The 15864-nt window shown below is 41.2% G+C and overlaps 1 protein-coding gene and 1 pseudogene across 3 annotated transcripts in view; both read left to right on the top strand.

The window, feature by feature from the left end:
- Positions 1 to 15864, top strand: part of Ambra1 (autophagy and beclin 1 regulator 1) — a 195403-nt gene that overhangs the window by 132229 nt on the left and 47310 nt on the right. The gene's annotated exons all lie outside the window — the stretch shown is intronic.
- On the top strand, positions 1463 to 2847 carry LOC110549878 (mitochondrial intermembrane space import and assembly protein 40-like; annotated as a pseudogene).

The following is a 15864-nucleotide window of genomic DNA, read 5'->3' as shown; positions in this document are numbered from 1 at the left end:
CACGAAATGGCTTGCTAAGCTTTTCCATTGTGCCTGGTATTGAGGACTACTGAACAGTGGGTTGTAATTAGAAACTATTTCAAATGAAGTACTGTTCTCTCAAAATCCAAAATATATATGTGGTTCTGGTTCAAGTGTGAGCAGCCTGTGGCAAAACTGATCCACTCACCTTGTTCTCATTTATGCTCCAGATTTTCTCATGGATCCCTACACTTTAGAATAATAGTGTGGCATGTAATTTTCTGCTCTGGGATCTGAAGGAAAATACTGGCTGATGCAGTAGGCAGAGTGTCTTGGATGTCTATAAAGTTTCTGACCACGAGTATTTCTGTCAGGCCTACTCAGCAGAATTAATATGTAGTTTTTTGCAGAATTTGAAGTAATCTTTGTTTTTTTGAGGTTTTTTGTTTGTTTGTTTGTTTGTTTTAAGAAGAATTTAATATGCACTCATAGAATTTAATATGTGCCTGAGATTAACCTTAAACTCCTTCCTGCTCATCCTGCCTCCATTTCCATAGTGCTGGAATCCCAAGCATGCATTTCTGATCCTGGCTATCATCTTAGCACATGCTACCTCTCTTGCATTAGAAGTTGCCAGCCTTTTGGTTTTATATTAAAAGAAATAAACAAACAAACAAACAAAAAGCGCCATTTTGTCTTAGTCAGTGTTCTATTGCTGTGAAGAGACATCATGACCAAGGCAACTCTTATAAAAGAAAGCATGTAATTGAAGGCTTGTGTATAGTTTTAAAGTCTTAGACCATTATCATCCTGGTGGGGAACATGGTGGGCATGGTGGAATGAATGTTGCTGGAGCAGTAGCTGAGAGCTACATCCTGATCTACAGGCAACAGGCAGGGGGGGACAGAGACTGGGCCTGGCCTGGGCCTTTAAAATCTGAAAGTGATGCTTTTCCTCTAATTCCAACAAGGTGGTACCCCTTTCAACAAGGCCATGCCACCTAATCCTTCTAATTTTGTCAGAATTACATTTCCTAATGACTAAGAATTTAAATATACAATCCTATGGGGCCATTCTTTCAAACCACCATGCCAGTGGGGTCACATTGGTCTCAGTATCACATGGCCCAGAATGATATTCCTTTTGGACCAAGCTGTGGAACACTTGTGAGTTCATGGCCTATTAAAAGTTTTCCTAGCTGGACATGTCATACACCTTGAATCCCAGTACCTGGGAGGCACAGGCAGGCGGTTCTCTGTGAATTTGAGACTAGCTTGGTCTACAAAGCCAGTTTCAGGATAGCCAGGGCTATTCTCAATGCACTGGTGCCTTGGAGATGCGGAGGCAGGCCCATGGCAGGCTGGCCTGGAGGGCCTGGTCCATGTGGGCCTCATTGCTGCCTGTCAGGCCAGGGGAGAGGAAGAGGGAGTTTACAGCATGAAGGTGTATTGGCTATGGCCACACCACCTACCTCTGAGAGCTTTGAGCATTGGGAAGCACCATGTCGTACTGACGGCAGGAAAGGAAGGATCGGATCATATTTGTGACCAAAGAAGACCACGAAACTCCTAGCGGTGCAGAGCTGGTGGCTGATGACCCCAATGATCCCTATGAGGAGCAAAGGTTGATTCTGCCCAATGGAGATAATAACTGGAATTGCCCATGTCTTGGGGGAATGGCCAGCAGCCCCTGTGGCGAGCAGTTCAAGTCTGCCTTTTCCTGCTTCCACTACAGCAGAGGAAATGAAGGGATCAGACTTTATAGACCAGTTTTGAGCCATGCAGGAGTGCATGCAGAAATACTGGGACCTCTATTTTGATGTCGAGGAGGAGATGGTGGCAAAGCCAAAGCCAGTGGACAAAGTGGAAGAAGCAGGCAACTTTAAGGCCTCTTGCAGCCTAAGAGCAGGGGTCAAGTTCCAGAAGGCCACAGGCCCTGGCTGCAGCTTGCCATGGGACTTTCTGCACAATGCCTTTCGGTCACCTCTGTGGAAGTTCTTTCCCTTTGAGCATTATAATTTTCAGGGTTTCTGGGTGCTTGCCATATACACTGAAGAAAAGGGGCTGTGTGCACCTGTGTCCTCCATAAACCTGTCCTTGAACGTTAGGCTACTGCTGGATGGACTCTGTGACTGCCCTGGATTATGCCACTTTAAAATAATGTGCTGAGACTTCTTGGCAACCAAAAGCTGTTACTCAGGAAAGCTTATTGTGAGAAATCTGATTTATTCGGATCCATTGTATCCCTTTTGATAGACTTTACACCTCTTCGGGAAATTAAGTAAGTAGATACCAGAAGTCCTTCAAGAGTGGGTCCATTCCTATGGCAAGAGGCTGATGGTCAGGTACTAGGGCTGGAGTGCAGGGAGCTGCTGCCTCGCTCCTGACAGCCAAGTGTCTGTGTTTGCAGTCCAGGTTCCAGGGGTTGTACCCTGTGACTCCCAGTCTCTTCTAAGAGAAAGGAGAGGCTGAGTTTGTCATTTATTGTTTTGCTGTTCCAAAAGTCCTGGTTTGGGGCCCATGTTCACTCAGATCTGATATTGAGGTGGGGACCTAGCCACTTCCAGAGCAGAAGCCAACAGAGGAATGTCTGAATGAAATAATCAATTAAAAATAAACAATTTGGGGGGCAGGGACAAACAAAAAGGTTTTGTTCATCCCCATATGAAGCTGCTAAGCGAGGGTGAGTAGTATCTGAATCCATCATTCTGACCTGACAGCATCTTTGACTTCCAGGCTCCAAGACCTCTTTGTTGGGCCTGTTGCTGAGCTTTTTCGGCCCCTGGGTAATGGGACAATATAAAGTGACACCATGTTATCCTTGGAGACTCAGGTTAGAAAAGCTTAGATGTTTGGGGTCTGTCCTCTCTGACTGGTTTCTTACATGCTGGCCCTGGCTGACTTGGCTGTGTATGCTGTACCCTGACATGTACAGGTGCTCACTTGACAAGAGCTTTCACCTCTAGAAGCTGGGCCCCTAATGAGAATGTAGGCTCATAGAGCAGTAATTCATGTGTAGGTGGCCTGTAAGGAAAGTTTTAACAAAAGAGTTGGTTAAGAAACTGCCTTTTTTTTTTTTTCTTTTCCGTGCTTTAATTCTCTTGTCATGTGCTGAGTGGGGGTGGAAGAGGAGGGGAGGGTGGGGACTGGTGCTACTGAAAGCATTTATCTTCATTTCTGCCATCTCCCTGTGTTTATTACCCTGTGATCGACAGATGAGGAAAGCTGCCAGTCAAACCCACGTTCAGCACATTTCCATTTCCCCTCATTGCAAATTTTAGGCTTTTGAAATCTGCATCCTCTTTGCAACAATAAAGGTTGTTTGCCTCCCGCTGCTGACAAGCCCAAGACCCTCTGGTCCTATTCCACTCACTTGTGCTTGCCCCAAATAATAAAAGCTGCAGGAGTCTCCAGAGTTGAAGACAAATGATTGGTGAGAGCTATTCAGTGAGTCAGTGAGACATTCATTATCTTTCTTTCACCTTTCTCGCTCTCTTTCTTAAGCCTCCTGTCTCTTTGTCCATCCTTGTGCTGCTGAGGCATGATGAGAGGTTGGTGGCTTTTTCGGTTTTGCTCTATCAGCCCCCAAGCCAGTATCCTTCCTGGGACCTAAATATAAGGGATGCCAGGCTGGAAATGCTGTATAAGTAAAGAGAGGAAGGTAGTAGGATAATTCTTAATCATTTATTCACCTTCATATCTTCTATCAGAGGTAGTCTTTGAGGAAGACTGCTTGGTAGGAGTGATTGCTAAGTGTTTTTATTTGGAGATTTTTGAGGCTCCCCTCCCCCATTTTCCTTAAATGCTGTGGGTTTTCAGGATGCTGTTCCTAATAATCTTTCAGTAGCATGTGTTCTTATGAGCTTATTTGTTTTTGTCTTAAATAATGTTTGTGGGTGGAAGAAAGGTAATGATCTTCATTTCTTTCAAAATGGATATTCTACTTTCATAATTACTTGCCCCAATTACATCATTAGTACAAGTGCAAGTAATTGTTTCCTTTAGGACATGTATAACAAAGAAAGTAGGGCTACTAAGTGGTGATGAAAATGGGCCTTAGTTTGACCTCAGACCTCAGAGACCTGGGAACTGCTAGTTGCCCTGCCAATAGCCAAAATTAGGCCTGTGTTTCAAAGAGATGAGGAGTCAAGACCCAAAAAGAAGTGCTCATTCTCTTTCTTTAGGGTGGAAGCACATTGTTGAACTCCAGGTGACACTGGTGCTTTCAGAGCAATGTGATTGAATCTCACAGTTAAGAATCATAGTCATTGCCCTCAGGCTTTCAGTAGATCACAAGTTAGGATAGCATGAGCTGGGGTGGGAAAGAGTGCTCATGCAAAGAAAGCTTCTAGAGTTTGGATTTTCAGTCAGACCTAAGTACCTTGCAGGTTTTTTTGTTTTGTTTTGTTTTTATGTCCCCCACCCCAAACACCCCCCAGGCAGGGTTTCCCATGTAGCCTTAGTTGTCCTGGAACTCACTCTGTAGACCAGGTTAGCCTCCACAGAGATCCACCTGCCTCTGCCTCCTGTGTGCTGGGGTCAAAGATCTGCGCTACCATCTCTGGGTCTATCTTTTTATTTTTAGCAGACAATTTTATGCCATGTCTGCAAATAGTTTTTTATGCATGTTCTCTACTTACGTATCTCTTTCAAGGTGTACACTAAAAAGCCAATGCAGGTACTCTATGATTCTACATCAGTAAGTTAGCTAAACAGAAACAGAAAGTCAAGTAATGGTTGTAAAGGTTGGTGCAGAATTTTATATGTACAAAATAAAAATGTTCTGGAGATTGTTTTACAGCATTGTAACATGAAAATGTTATACATTGTGTTCTATTTTACTATGATTTTTTTAAGCCCATACCAGATTCTTGGTACTGATTGCACTCTGAATTCAGTATATTTCTTATTGCTGGGATGAAATACTCTGACAAAAGCAACTTAACCTAATTCAAATGATCATTTAAGAAGATAGTTCATGGCTAGAAAGTCAAGGCAGCAGGAGTTTGAGGCATTGCATCCACAGTCAGGAACTGGAATGATGAGTGCTTGTGCTGGAATTTGGGGGGAGGGTTGTTGTTATTTGTTTGTTTGTTTGTTTAGTCCAGGACCCTAAAGATGGGATGATGCCGCCACCCACAGTTAAGGTTGATGGTCCCACCTCACCTAACCTAATCTTGATAATCTTCTCACAGGCATTTTCAGAGACTAAACTAAAGGAGATAATTTTTCCAAGGTGTGCTTGGAGTCTCTTGACAATGAGATTAACTATCACATGCTGACACTGGAAATGTCTGCTGCTATGAACAACGGGTTCATTTTTCTTTCTTCTGTTGATCCTCTTTTAAACCACACTTCATTGTCTTGAGAGTGAAACTGTGGTATGTAGAAATATTCAGTAGCTTTTTCTTTTCTTTTTCTTGCAACTATCAGCATTCTAGGCCTCACTCATTTCCACATTGAGCCCTTATACTATTGTTTGTTTTATTGGCCACATTTGATACCTTTCTTCATTCTCTTCCTCAGGTCCACAGTGTAGGTGTGGACTAGTGTGGCCCTGTTCTTCAGAGCTGGAGCTTTGGTTTAGAGTAGTCACATTAAGTGTTCAGCCACTTTGGGGCAGAGAAGTACATGTAGGTTATTAAAGTATGTACTTAACAGAATATTTACCCTTTCCATGTATATTGTGTAATGATTGATCTCAACATCAGATAAGCAACCAGTTGAATAGTTCGTTGTTAAGCAGCCTACACCCAATATATAGGCTAAAAACCTAACTTAGAACATTGTCCATGCTAGAGTTGTAAAGACTCGTGTTGCCTTTTTGAGGTTTTACTGAAAACGATATCCCCTAGCATTTCTCTTGTTTTTGTGTTGGCCTCAGGCTTAGTTATAACTATAGGTAATATTTGCAGAATTGGTTTTTGAAAGTTGACTTTTTTCTTCCAAAGGAAATTATTCTGTTTTATCTCAAACACTTTTATGACTGCTAGGTTTCCATGCCATGTATTTTCTCTAAAATAAAAAAGGGAAGAATGGAGAGGTCTGCCTACTAATGAGTGCAACTTGGGGAAGATGAAAATGTGTTGAGATCAGAGATGGCAATGATGATTGCAAAATTGATTTGATGCTGTGAATATATTATCAACCATTGACTTGTATTATTTAAATAGTATGTGTTTCTATGAATCATATCTTCGTAAAACTATAATTCTAAACAAATGTGTATATACATGTTTGGCTGTTTTCTTTATTGTCACAACCATGAGTGAGAACTAGGGAACTAGGGGAACTTGTGGCATTTACCATGGAGGAAGTTTTGTTTGTTATTAGGAACTCTTTCAGGTTTATAACATAAAAAATATATAAAAAACAATTAAAAGTACATAATGTAAAACAGTTGTATGTTAAAGTATATTCACAGGGCTGTGAAACAAATCCCCAGAACATTTTTTATGGTACATATGAAATTATTAATTCAGGTATTGATCTTTGTTAAATGGTGACAGAGTGTGCCTGAGTGCATAGTGGCGTTCTTTTGTTTGGACAGATTTAAAGACTGTATTTAAATAAAGCTTAAGTAAAGACATGTGTTAGTCAGATTTTTCCATAGCTTTGAGAAAAAGTTTGTTTTGGATCATTGTTCCAGCCCAAGGTCAGTTAGCTGTGTTGCTTTGGACTGTGGCAAGGCAGAATATCATGGGGGTAGGTGTGTTACAGAAAAGGCTCCCTACATTGTGGCTGACAGAATGTAGAAAGCAGCAGAAGACACAGGCACAAACTATGCCTGTCCAAAGCAGGCTCCCAGGGATGACCCCTCTCCTAGTTTTTACCACCTACCAATATGCCATCAAAATATGAAGCCTTCAGTGGATTAATCCATTAGTTAGGGCAGAGTGCTCATGATCCAATCAATCTTTGATGATTGGATCTACCAGCTGGGAGTTCAGCCTTCAGCATATAGCTTGCAGGGGACTTTCATATCCAAGCCATAAGAGCTCTTCCTCTGATGCCATTCAGTGTTTATTAGAGAGGAAGGAAGGTTTTTATCGCCAGTTTTCTTTTCATAAGCAGACATTTATTTGTTTATTTACTTACTTATTATAGCAGTTTGTTTGTTTACTATAAAGCACAAAATAGCACAATATATAAAAATGTACTTAACACCAGGTAAGCTATATCCAGTAAAAGAAATATCAAGAGAAGCAGACAGAGGAATATCAGGACTTAAAGGCCTTAGCTACATAGCAAGTTTGAGGCCTGCCTCGGCTCTTTCAAAAAATAAAAAATAAAAAATAATAATGAGAAATGATCCACATGGATCTGGTGATGACATGCCTATAAATCCAACCCTCCTGGGGTTGAGCAAGGAGTGTAAGTTCAAAACCAGCCTAGACTACATAACAGAACCCTTCCCCCAAAAGTAAAATAAATAATCTCAGGGACTGGACTCAGTACTTAAGATCTTGAAAGCCTAGAGGACCCAAGTTGGATTTCTCAATACCTGTGTTGGGGTACCTCAAACTGCTGTAATACCAGATTCAGGTGTCTGATGTCTTTGGCCCCCCTGTCTCTAGCACTAAAGTGTACATGCACACACAGGACACCCACAAAATAAAAAAATAAAATAAATTTAATTATATATATTTTTTAAATTTCAAAATAAGAAAGAGAAAAATACAACAAGGCAGTATACAAATGAAAGGAAAAAGATATTACCAATGTTCTATGCTATTAAGTATTCAAATAGGTATGGAAAATAGGCTACCTTTAAAAAAATTGGTTGTGCAAAAGCAGAGGCGGGCAGGTCTCTTGAGTTCGAGGTCAGCCTGGTCAACAGAGTTAGTTCCAGGATGCCAGAACTATACAGAGAAACCCTGTTCCCCCCCAATAATAATAATAATAATAATAATAATAATAATAATACATTTAAAAGGCTGAAATATATGTTGAATGCACAGTCTAGTCTGGATCTTTACATATAGCCCAGGATGACCTTGAACTCATGGTTCTCTTACCTCAGCTTGTTTTGTTTTTGTAGTCTGGCTGACCTGGAACTCATAGACCAGGCCAGCTAAAATTGACTGAGATCCACCTGCCTCTGCTTCTCAAATGCTGGGATTAAAGGCATAACACTAACTCCCTGGGTTCATCTAGTTCTTAAAAATAGCCTTGCTGCAATAAAATTCACCTATTTTAAGTATGTAAGTCAATGGTTCTTAATAGAGTAAAACAACCATTTCTACTATCTTTATAGTTCCAGACATTTTTATCATCAAAACAACCCTTAGGCACTTCCCCTTTCTTTCCCCTTCTTTACTTCCTTGTAGCTCAGCAACCATTAATGTGCATTTCATTTTTATAGCTTTGCTTGTTCCAGGAATTTCATGTAAATGGGATTCTACAATACATGGCTTTCTAAGAAGAATCATGAAACTTTGTTCTGTTTGTTCACTTGGATCTTCTCTGGGCTTTCTAGGCTCAGCTTTACTAATCTCTTAGCATGTTGAGTCTAAACTCTGTAATTCTGTGCTGTGCTTGCATCACCAGCCCCATTTTTTTTCTTCTTTTTTCTTTCCTTACTGTTGGGGATGGAACCTAGGGCCTTGTGCTTGGTAGACAAGTATTCTGCCTCTAAGTTATGCTTCTTAGCTGCACCCCAGCCCCATTCTTATTCTATTTTCCCAACAGCAACACATGGCCATCCTAAATTATGCAATCTTCAATGAAACAGATTTTGTAGGACTGAAATGTAATTTAAACGTTTCCTTCTTTGCAGCTTGCCCTTTTATACCCTCCCCAAATTAGCTTTTCTGATAGATTTGCTAATGATTCCCATTGTTCCGTAGTCTTACTGAACTGTTGAATCATACTCTTCATTTCCCTGTTACCCTAGAACAGATTTTGGAGATAGACTAAGAAGCTGTTTTGGCAAAAGGGTCCAAATTCTTTTTTTTCTAAGCAAGAATAGCTGAGTCTTGAGACAAACAAGCCAGAGGTGCATCTGGGCTTTCAGATCTATAGGCTTATACAGTGACTGTTGTGACTATGATGTCTGAACCCCTAGACTTTGTTGAGTGAGCATCCCTAATCTAAATATTAAGAATTTAGAATGTTCTACTATCCGACACTGTATATTGTCATTTTTTAAAAAAGATTTATTTAAGTGTCTGTGGAAGCCATAGCAGGGCCATTGAATTCTCTGAGCTGGAGTTACTGGAGATTATAAGCTTAGGAATTGAACTCCTGTCTTCTGAAAGAGCAGCCTGCAAATTTAACTGCTTAGCCATCTCTTCAGCACCTGTGCTGTGCAAGGTACAGATTGACTTAGGAAATTGAAAAGAAAAGAAATTTTTCAGATTTTTGAAGCTGAGCATAGTTGCATACATGTAATTTTACCACTCTAGTTTTTGCATTTCAGATTAGGAATATTCTATTTTTACTTGGAGTCATGTGCTCTTTCTTCAGCCTTTGGACTTATTTCACTAACAACACACATATTTATTCTGTCCTTTCACAGTATGTTAATGATTCCGCCCTCCCACCCTCATCACCCAGGCAGGCTCTAGATATGTAGTTAAACTGATATGGAACTAACATTGTAGATAAGTATGTTATTATTTATTTTTAAATGATGCCACAAACACAACAGATATTATATGAAAGAGATTTATTGGATGGAGGTAGAGAGATAGAGAGGAAAAGGAAAGAGAGAGACATGGTACACCCCCCCCCCCAAACAAAGTGAGGCAGAGAGAGCAAGTAGCAAGTTGGTCCTTTTATAGCTTGTGCAGGCGCAGCTGAACTGCGTCTGCCACACACCTGGTGGGCGACACATGATGACATAGGTTACTAGGCAACCCAAAAGCAGGCTTCCAATACACTAACATTCCTCCCTTTTTCTATAATTAAAAAAAAAAAAAACAACAAAACATTGGACTGCTCATGTAAAGCAAGTTAGAGTATATAAATGTAGGTTCATTGGAAGCAGCTTTCGGTCACCATGCAAAGGGATGAGAGAGAGAGAATGGAAAAAGTAAGAGCTCCAAAATGTCTGGATTTACATAGTGAGGAGGAAGGGAAGCCCCTGCCCTGAAAAGTTCAGGGAAGAGTGTGGGGTTTGCCAGCAATCCCCAGCAGCAGATAGGGACTAAGGAATGCTGGGAGAATCTGGAGCTGTTTGTCCTGGGCCTGAAGCACACCAAGTATGACCTTGAACTCAAAGAGATCTAGGGTGGCATGGCAGTACATTTTTTAATAGCATTTGCTATTAAAAATGCTATTAAATGGTTTCTTGTTATTGTTTCCCACAGATGGTCCACACCTTTATTGAAGGACATGTTGGCTAGCCCAAGTTGTGAATAAAATGTTATACATGTCAGTGTGTAAGTTTTTGTGTGGAAATAAGTTTTCCACTTATTTGAATAGATACAAAAGAGCAGGAGTGCTGGATCTATTATGGGATGCTCATCAGATTTAGTTTCTAGGCACAGCACTTGGGAGGAAGAAGCAGGTGGATCTCTGTGAGTTCAAGGCCAGCCTGGTCTACAAAGTGAGTCCAGGACTGGCAGGGCTGTTACAGGCTTTTGTCTCTGAAAATAAAAAACAAACAAGACCACACCCAGGTACTGGGGAGAGTGGAACAAGTTTAGCATTAGAACCTAAGCATTTAGAATAACTGGCTTCTAAAAGCAAAAAGTACATCTTACTATTTCACTTGGCAGCTGCAGGGGGAGGTTTGTACAAGCAGGCAGTTTACATCTTGACCTCTAATACCTAGTATAGAGTTGGGTAATTTTCCATGGGATTCTCCAGCAAGGAGATCAAATTCTAGCCAAGCCTGAAATGGCCTCAGCAAGAATACAAGATGGAAGCTAGGCACAATGGTGCATGCCTGTAATCCCAGCACTCGGGGAGGCAGAGGCAGACAGATCTCTGAATTTAAAGCCAGCCTGCTCTACAAAAGTGAGTCCAGGGCAACCAAGGCTACACAGAGAAACCCTATTAAAAGATGGAGGAGCTACTGCACTGTCTTGCTTTGTCACAATTTATATGATAAGAATATGTTCAGTTTTCCAGGAGACTGTCAAACTGTCTTCTAAAGTAGATATGCCATTTGCATTACCACCAGCAGGGAATGTTACTCAGGTCTTGCCAGCATTTGGAGTTATCACTGCTTTAGAAATATGCAGAGATGATACCTGGGAGATGGTTTTTCCTTGTTATTTAAATTTGCTACTGTAATGGCTGGGCTGGAGCTTTTTTCATGTTCATTTATTTCAGGTCTTTTGCTCATTTTAAAAACCAGGTTGTTGGCTTCCCCCCCCCTTTGTTTTTTTTTTCTGCTTCCAAGTGCCACCACTACCTTAGCTTGATTTTCTTATTGTTTAACTTTAAGAGGGTTTGTTGTTTGTTTTCTTAATTTTTATTTTGAGATAGGTTCTCACAATTTAACCAGGCTGGCCTCAAATTTTTGAGCCTCCTGCTTGTGCCTTCTGAATTGATATGGAAGAAACTGGACGTAAGAGACTTGATGTTTCAGAGGGTTTGTTAATGGATTGGCGCAGGGGTATTCAGTTGCACAAGCAGGGTCTAGTCAAGGGAGCGCCATCAGCAAAGTACCCAAGCTAGGGGTGCTCTAACAGGCGCGTGGAGTTTAGACTAAGTATATTATTCACTAGGGCTGACCAAACATTAAACCCCATTCCCTTCCCACAGCAAAAGACAGCTCTCCCGGGCAGCTCATGGGGGTGGCATATGGTCACAACCATCATGATGTCCTGGTCTTCCATTAAAGTCCCTGTGCTCTTACCAATCTGTCCAAGAGGCCAAACTTTCAGTTTCCGGGCTCTTTTTAAAAATTGTTTGAAGTGTAAGCTATGGCCAGGACCTGAAGGAGATTTAAAGATGACAGTGTTTGTGTATAATACGTAAGCTGAAGATGTACATAAATTAGTAAAATCTTGTATTGGGAACTGTTTTTGCACTGTTAGCCACATCTAGCCAGGTGCTTAGTAAAGAGCTTTTCATTTGTGAGTGTGTGGAGTTATTTCTCAATGAGAAGGCATATTACTTCTATAACATGAGTGCTGGAATTACAGGCAAACAGGCATGCATCACCGTGCTAAGCTAGTACATCCTTTTTTTTTGTTTGTTTGTTTTGTTTTTACAGATAAGGAAACCCAGATTCAAATGATTAATTTACAAAAAGTCATACAAGTACACACTAGCAGGAGATGTCACAATCAGGTCCATTTGACTCACCTGTGTTTTTTGAAACCATGATTAAAAACAACAACAAACTGTAAGATCCTACTTCAAGCCAGCTCCAATCTAAGGTAGAAATAGAAAACCGAGGTTTGCTAAGAAGTATCTAAATCATTTTGTACCTTTTATTAATTTCCTTTTATATAAAGTGACATGGTATTGGGGAAGTCAATCCATAGTTAAAGGGAAGGTTTTTATTGCAGATATGAGAGAAAGAACATCCAGAGGCATCTGGAAGAATCCAGAGCAGAGAAAGAGTAGCTAGGGCAAAGGAAGCTAGAGGGAGTTCAGCATAGGGGAGGAGGTGAGAAGGACATGGACTTTGAAATGTGTAACAAGTCCTTGTGATACTGAAGGAGGCTGGAGGCCAGCATGCCCTTTGATATGGTGATAGTGCCACGGGGAGCCATATGTTCTTTCTGCCAGAGGTAAGGGAAATAACTCCTTTAGGTAGAAAACTGACTTCATAAATTCCTGAGGAATACTGACTTTTATCTAACACCCAGAAATCTTCCTGTAGGACAGATTGATCTCATTTCTGGATGTTTTGACTGCCTTTTGTAAGTTGAATTGGAATTTCCTTTGGACCTGATACCTTACATGATCAATGCCACAGTCAGGTTGAGTGCCTTTAGCAGCACATTTTCCTTTCCTTTCCTTTCTTCCCCTTCCCCTTCTTCCCCTTCCCTTTCCTTCCTTTTCCCTTTCCCCTTCCTTCCTTCCTTCCTTCCTTCCTTCCTTCCTTCCTTCCTTCCTTCCTTCCTTCCTTCCTTCCTTTTCTTCCTCCCCCCTCCCCCCCCCGCCCAAAACAGGGTTTCTCTGTGTAGCCTTGGCTGTCCTGGGCTTGCTTTATAGACCAAGCTAGCTTCAAACTCACAGAGATCTGCCTGCCTCTGCTTTCAAGAGTGCTGGGATTACAGGCCTGCGCCACTGCACCTGGGAGCAGCAAATATTCTAATACCTTTTTTCTTTCTGGGGGGGGGGGTTGGTTGGTTGAGATGAGGTCTTGCTATATAGCCAGACTGGCCTGCAACATGAGTTATTGTTATATATACTAGTCTCCCAACTGCTATAATAGGTATATGTGATCATGACCAGCTCAAATAGATTTAAGGTTACTTGTCTTGGAATTACAATATAGTTGACATAGAGTTTCCCAGCTAGAGATGGCTTTTATCAGTAGGAAATATTTGGTGATGTCTGGAGAAGTTTTCTTTGGTTTTCATAGCTGTGGAGAGGTCACAGTATTCATGGATGGAAGCCAGACATGCTTCCAAATATTCTTCACTACACAAGTCTCTTTGCTGTTCTTTGAATAAACTAAGTATGGATGTTAAGGAATACTGGTCTAGGTCTGTAGACATGACTCAACAGTGATAAATACTGGCTGCTCTTCCAGAGAACCCAGATTCAGTTCCCAGCACCCCATGGCAACTTAGAATTCCATTTCCAAAGTGCCTGACACCCTTTTCTGACCTCTCAGGCACCAGGCACACATGGTACACATATATACACCAAGACAAATAGGCATACACACGAAGTAAAAATAGACGGCTTTGTGTGTATGTGTGTGTGTGTGTGTGTGTGGACTTTAAAAGGTGTTTTACGGGATTTTGTTATATTTAAAATTATTATTGTTATATTTAAATTATTATTGATTACAATTTTTTCACTTTGTACAATTTAGTCACATTCCCAGCTATAGCCCCCTCCCTTATCTCCTCCCAGTTTCACTCTTCTTCGGATATGCCCCTCCCCTAATCCATTGATAGGAAAGGTCCTCCTCCCCTACTATCTGACCCTAGCCTATCAGGACTCATCAGAACTGGCTGTATCATCTTCCTCTTTGCCTTGGCAAGGCTGCACCCCACCCACCAGAGGTGATCAAAGGGCCAGTCACTGAGTCCATGTTAGAGACAGCCCCTGTTCCTCTTACTAAGAGACCCACATAGAGACTGTGCTGCTTATGGGCTATATCTGAGCAGGGGTTTTAGGTCCTCTGTATGCATGGTCCTTGGTTGGAGCATCAGTCTCTCCAGGTCCCTCTGGGCCCAGATGTTTTGGTTCTGTTGGACTCTTTGTGGAGCTCCTGTCCCCTCCAGGTCTTTTTATCTCCCCTTTCTTCCATAAGATTCCCTGCACTCTGACCAAAGTTTGGTTATGAGTCTTAGCATCTGCTAAGACTCATACCCTGGTGCATGGATGTGTGTGTGTATTTTGAGACAGGGCCTTTCTATGTAATTTTGGCTGTCCTAGAATTTACTATTCAGACCAACTCACAGAGATCTGCCTGCCTCAGCCTCCCAAGTCCTAGGATTAAAGGCATGCGGCATCACTCCTGGCAAAAATTAACTAATTTTTTTAAAAAGTAAAAAAATAAAGCCAGGAATGGAGGTGCACACCTTTAATCCTAGCACTTGGGAGGCAGAGGCAGGCAGATTTCTGTGAATTGGAGGCCAGCCTGGTTTATATAGTAAGTTCCAAGACAGCCAGAGCTACATAGTGAGACAATGTCTCCAAAAATGAATGAATGAATGAATGAATGACTATTAATATTTTAGGAAGGGAATACTGAGTCTAGTTTACTGTATGTGAAAACCTTTAAGCTTTAGAAATCCCTTAGCTGTCTTTAGGATTTGGCTTCTAAGGCTGAATGCCATCTCTGTAAATATTCTAGGGCTCAGTCCATTAGCTAACTAGCCCTGGCACATTTCCTGCACCTTCAGCCAGAGCTGCTAAATGGTGGGTGGGTTTTTTGTTTTTTTGTAAAACAGGACAGTACTTTTTCTTCCTGATGTTTCCAAGAGACGGGCTCAGTTGGCCAGCAGTCCTTGCAAAGAGAACCTGGTGACTATATTCTAATCTGTTGCTGGCATCTTTCACTCCCTAATCTGTGTTTACATGGTACTGAAAATTGACTCTCTGATGCCAAGCTCTGTTTCTATGCAGTGCTCTGGTACCATTGGCAGAGAACCCCTCCCTAGTCTCTTCACAGAACCACCCTACATGTGTATTTATTACACAGCTGTTTCAGAAGCATAGGCTGTACAGGATGCCTCTGGCGTTGGGGCCACAACTGAAATCATTGTGTTCCCAGTTACAAAGCCAGCATGTGGATTTCTGAACTCTTTTCCTGGTTGTAGCTCTAATCCTTCCCCCCAGAATATACTTTGTTTTTTTCACTCTCTCTTTGCAGTTAGGATTTAATTCATCAAACATGAAGAAAACTAATTTACATCCTTCTGTTTGGGGTTAGCTATTTTTTTTTTTTTTCTAATAAGTTAGAAGAAATGGTAAGGAACTAAAGCAGTTTGAGACTAGCTGTTAAAGGAGAAGTCAGTGATCTAGATAATAGATGTACAAGCCTGGGGAATAATTTGGAAGCTCAGTGGAATGGAGCCTACATCAAATTGAAGAGTGATTCCTTCCAGGGAAGTGGTAGACCTTCTAACTGAAATGGTTTAAATGACTTACATCATTAATGAGTCCAAGAAAATCTGAGCCTGATTCTTTTAAAAAAATCTTGTGCTAGAGACTAGATGGCTCAACTGTTAAAGGGTAGGCTCATAACCAAATACGAAAATACTGCAGACTTCTATTTCATGGGATTCTAGAGTCAGGAAATAAAACTCTCAAA

This window comes from Meriones unguiculatus, chromosome 18 (assembly GCF_030254825.1).
Source record: "Meriones unguiculatus strain TT.TT164.6M chromosome 18, Bangor_MerUng_6.1, whole genome shotgun sequence".
Classification (NCBI taxonomy): domain Eukaryota; kingdom Metazoa; phylum Chordata; class Mammalia; order Rodentia; family Muridae; genus Meriones; species Meriones unguiculatus.
Note: the sequence above shows the minus strand (reverse complement) of the source record. Positions and strands in the feature narration are given on the sequence as shown.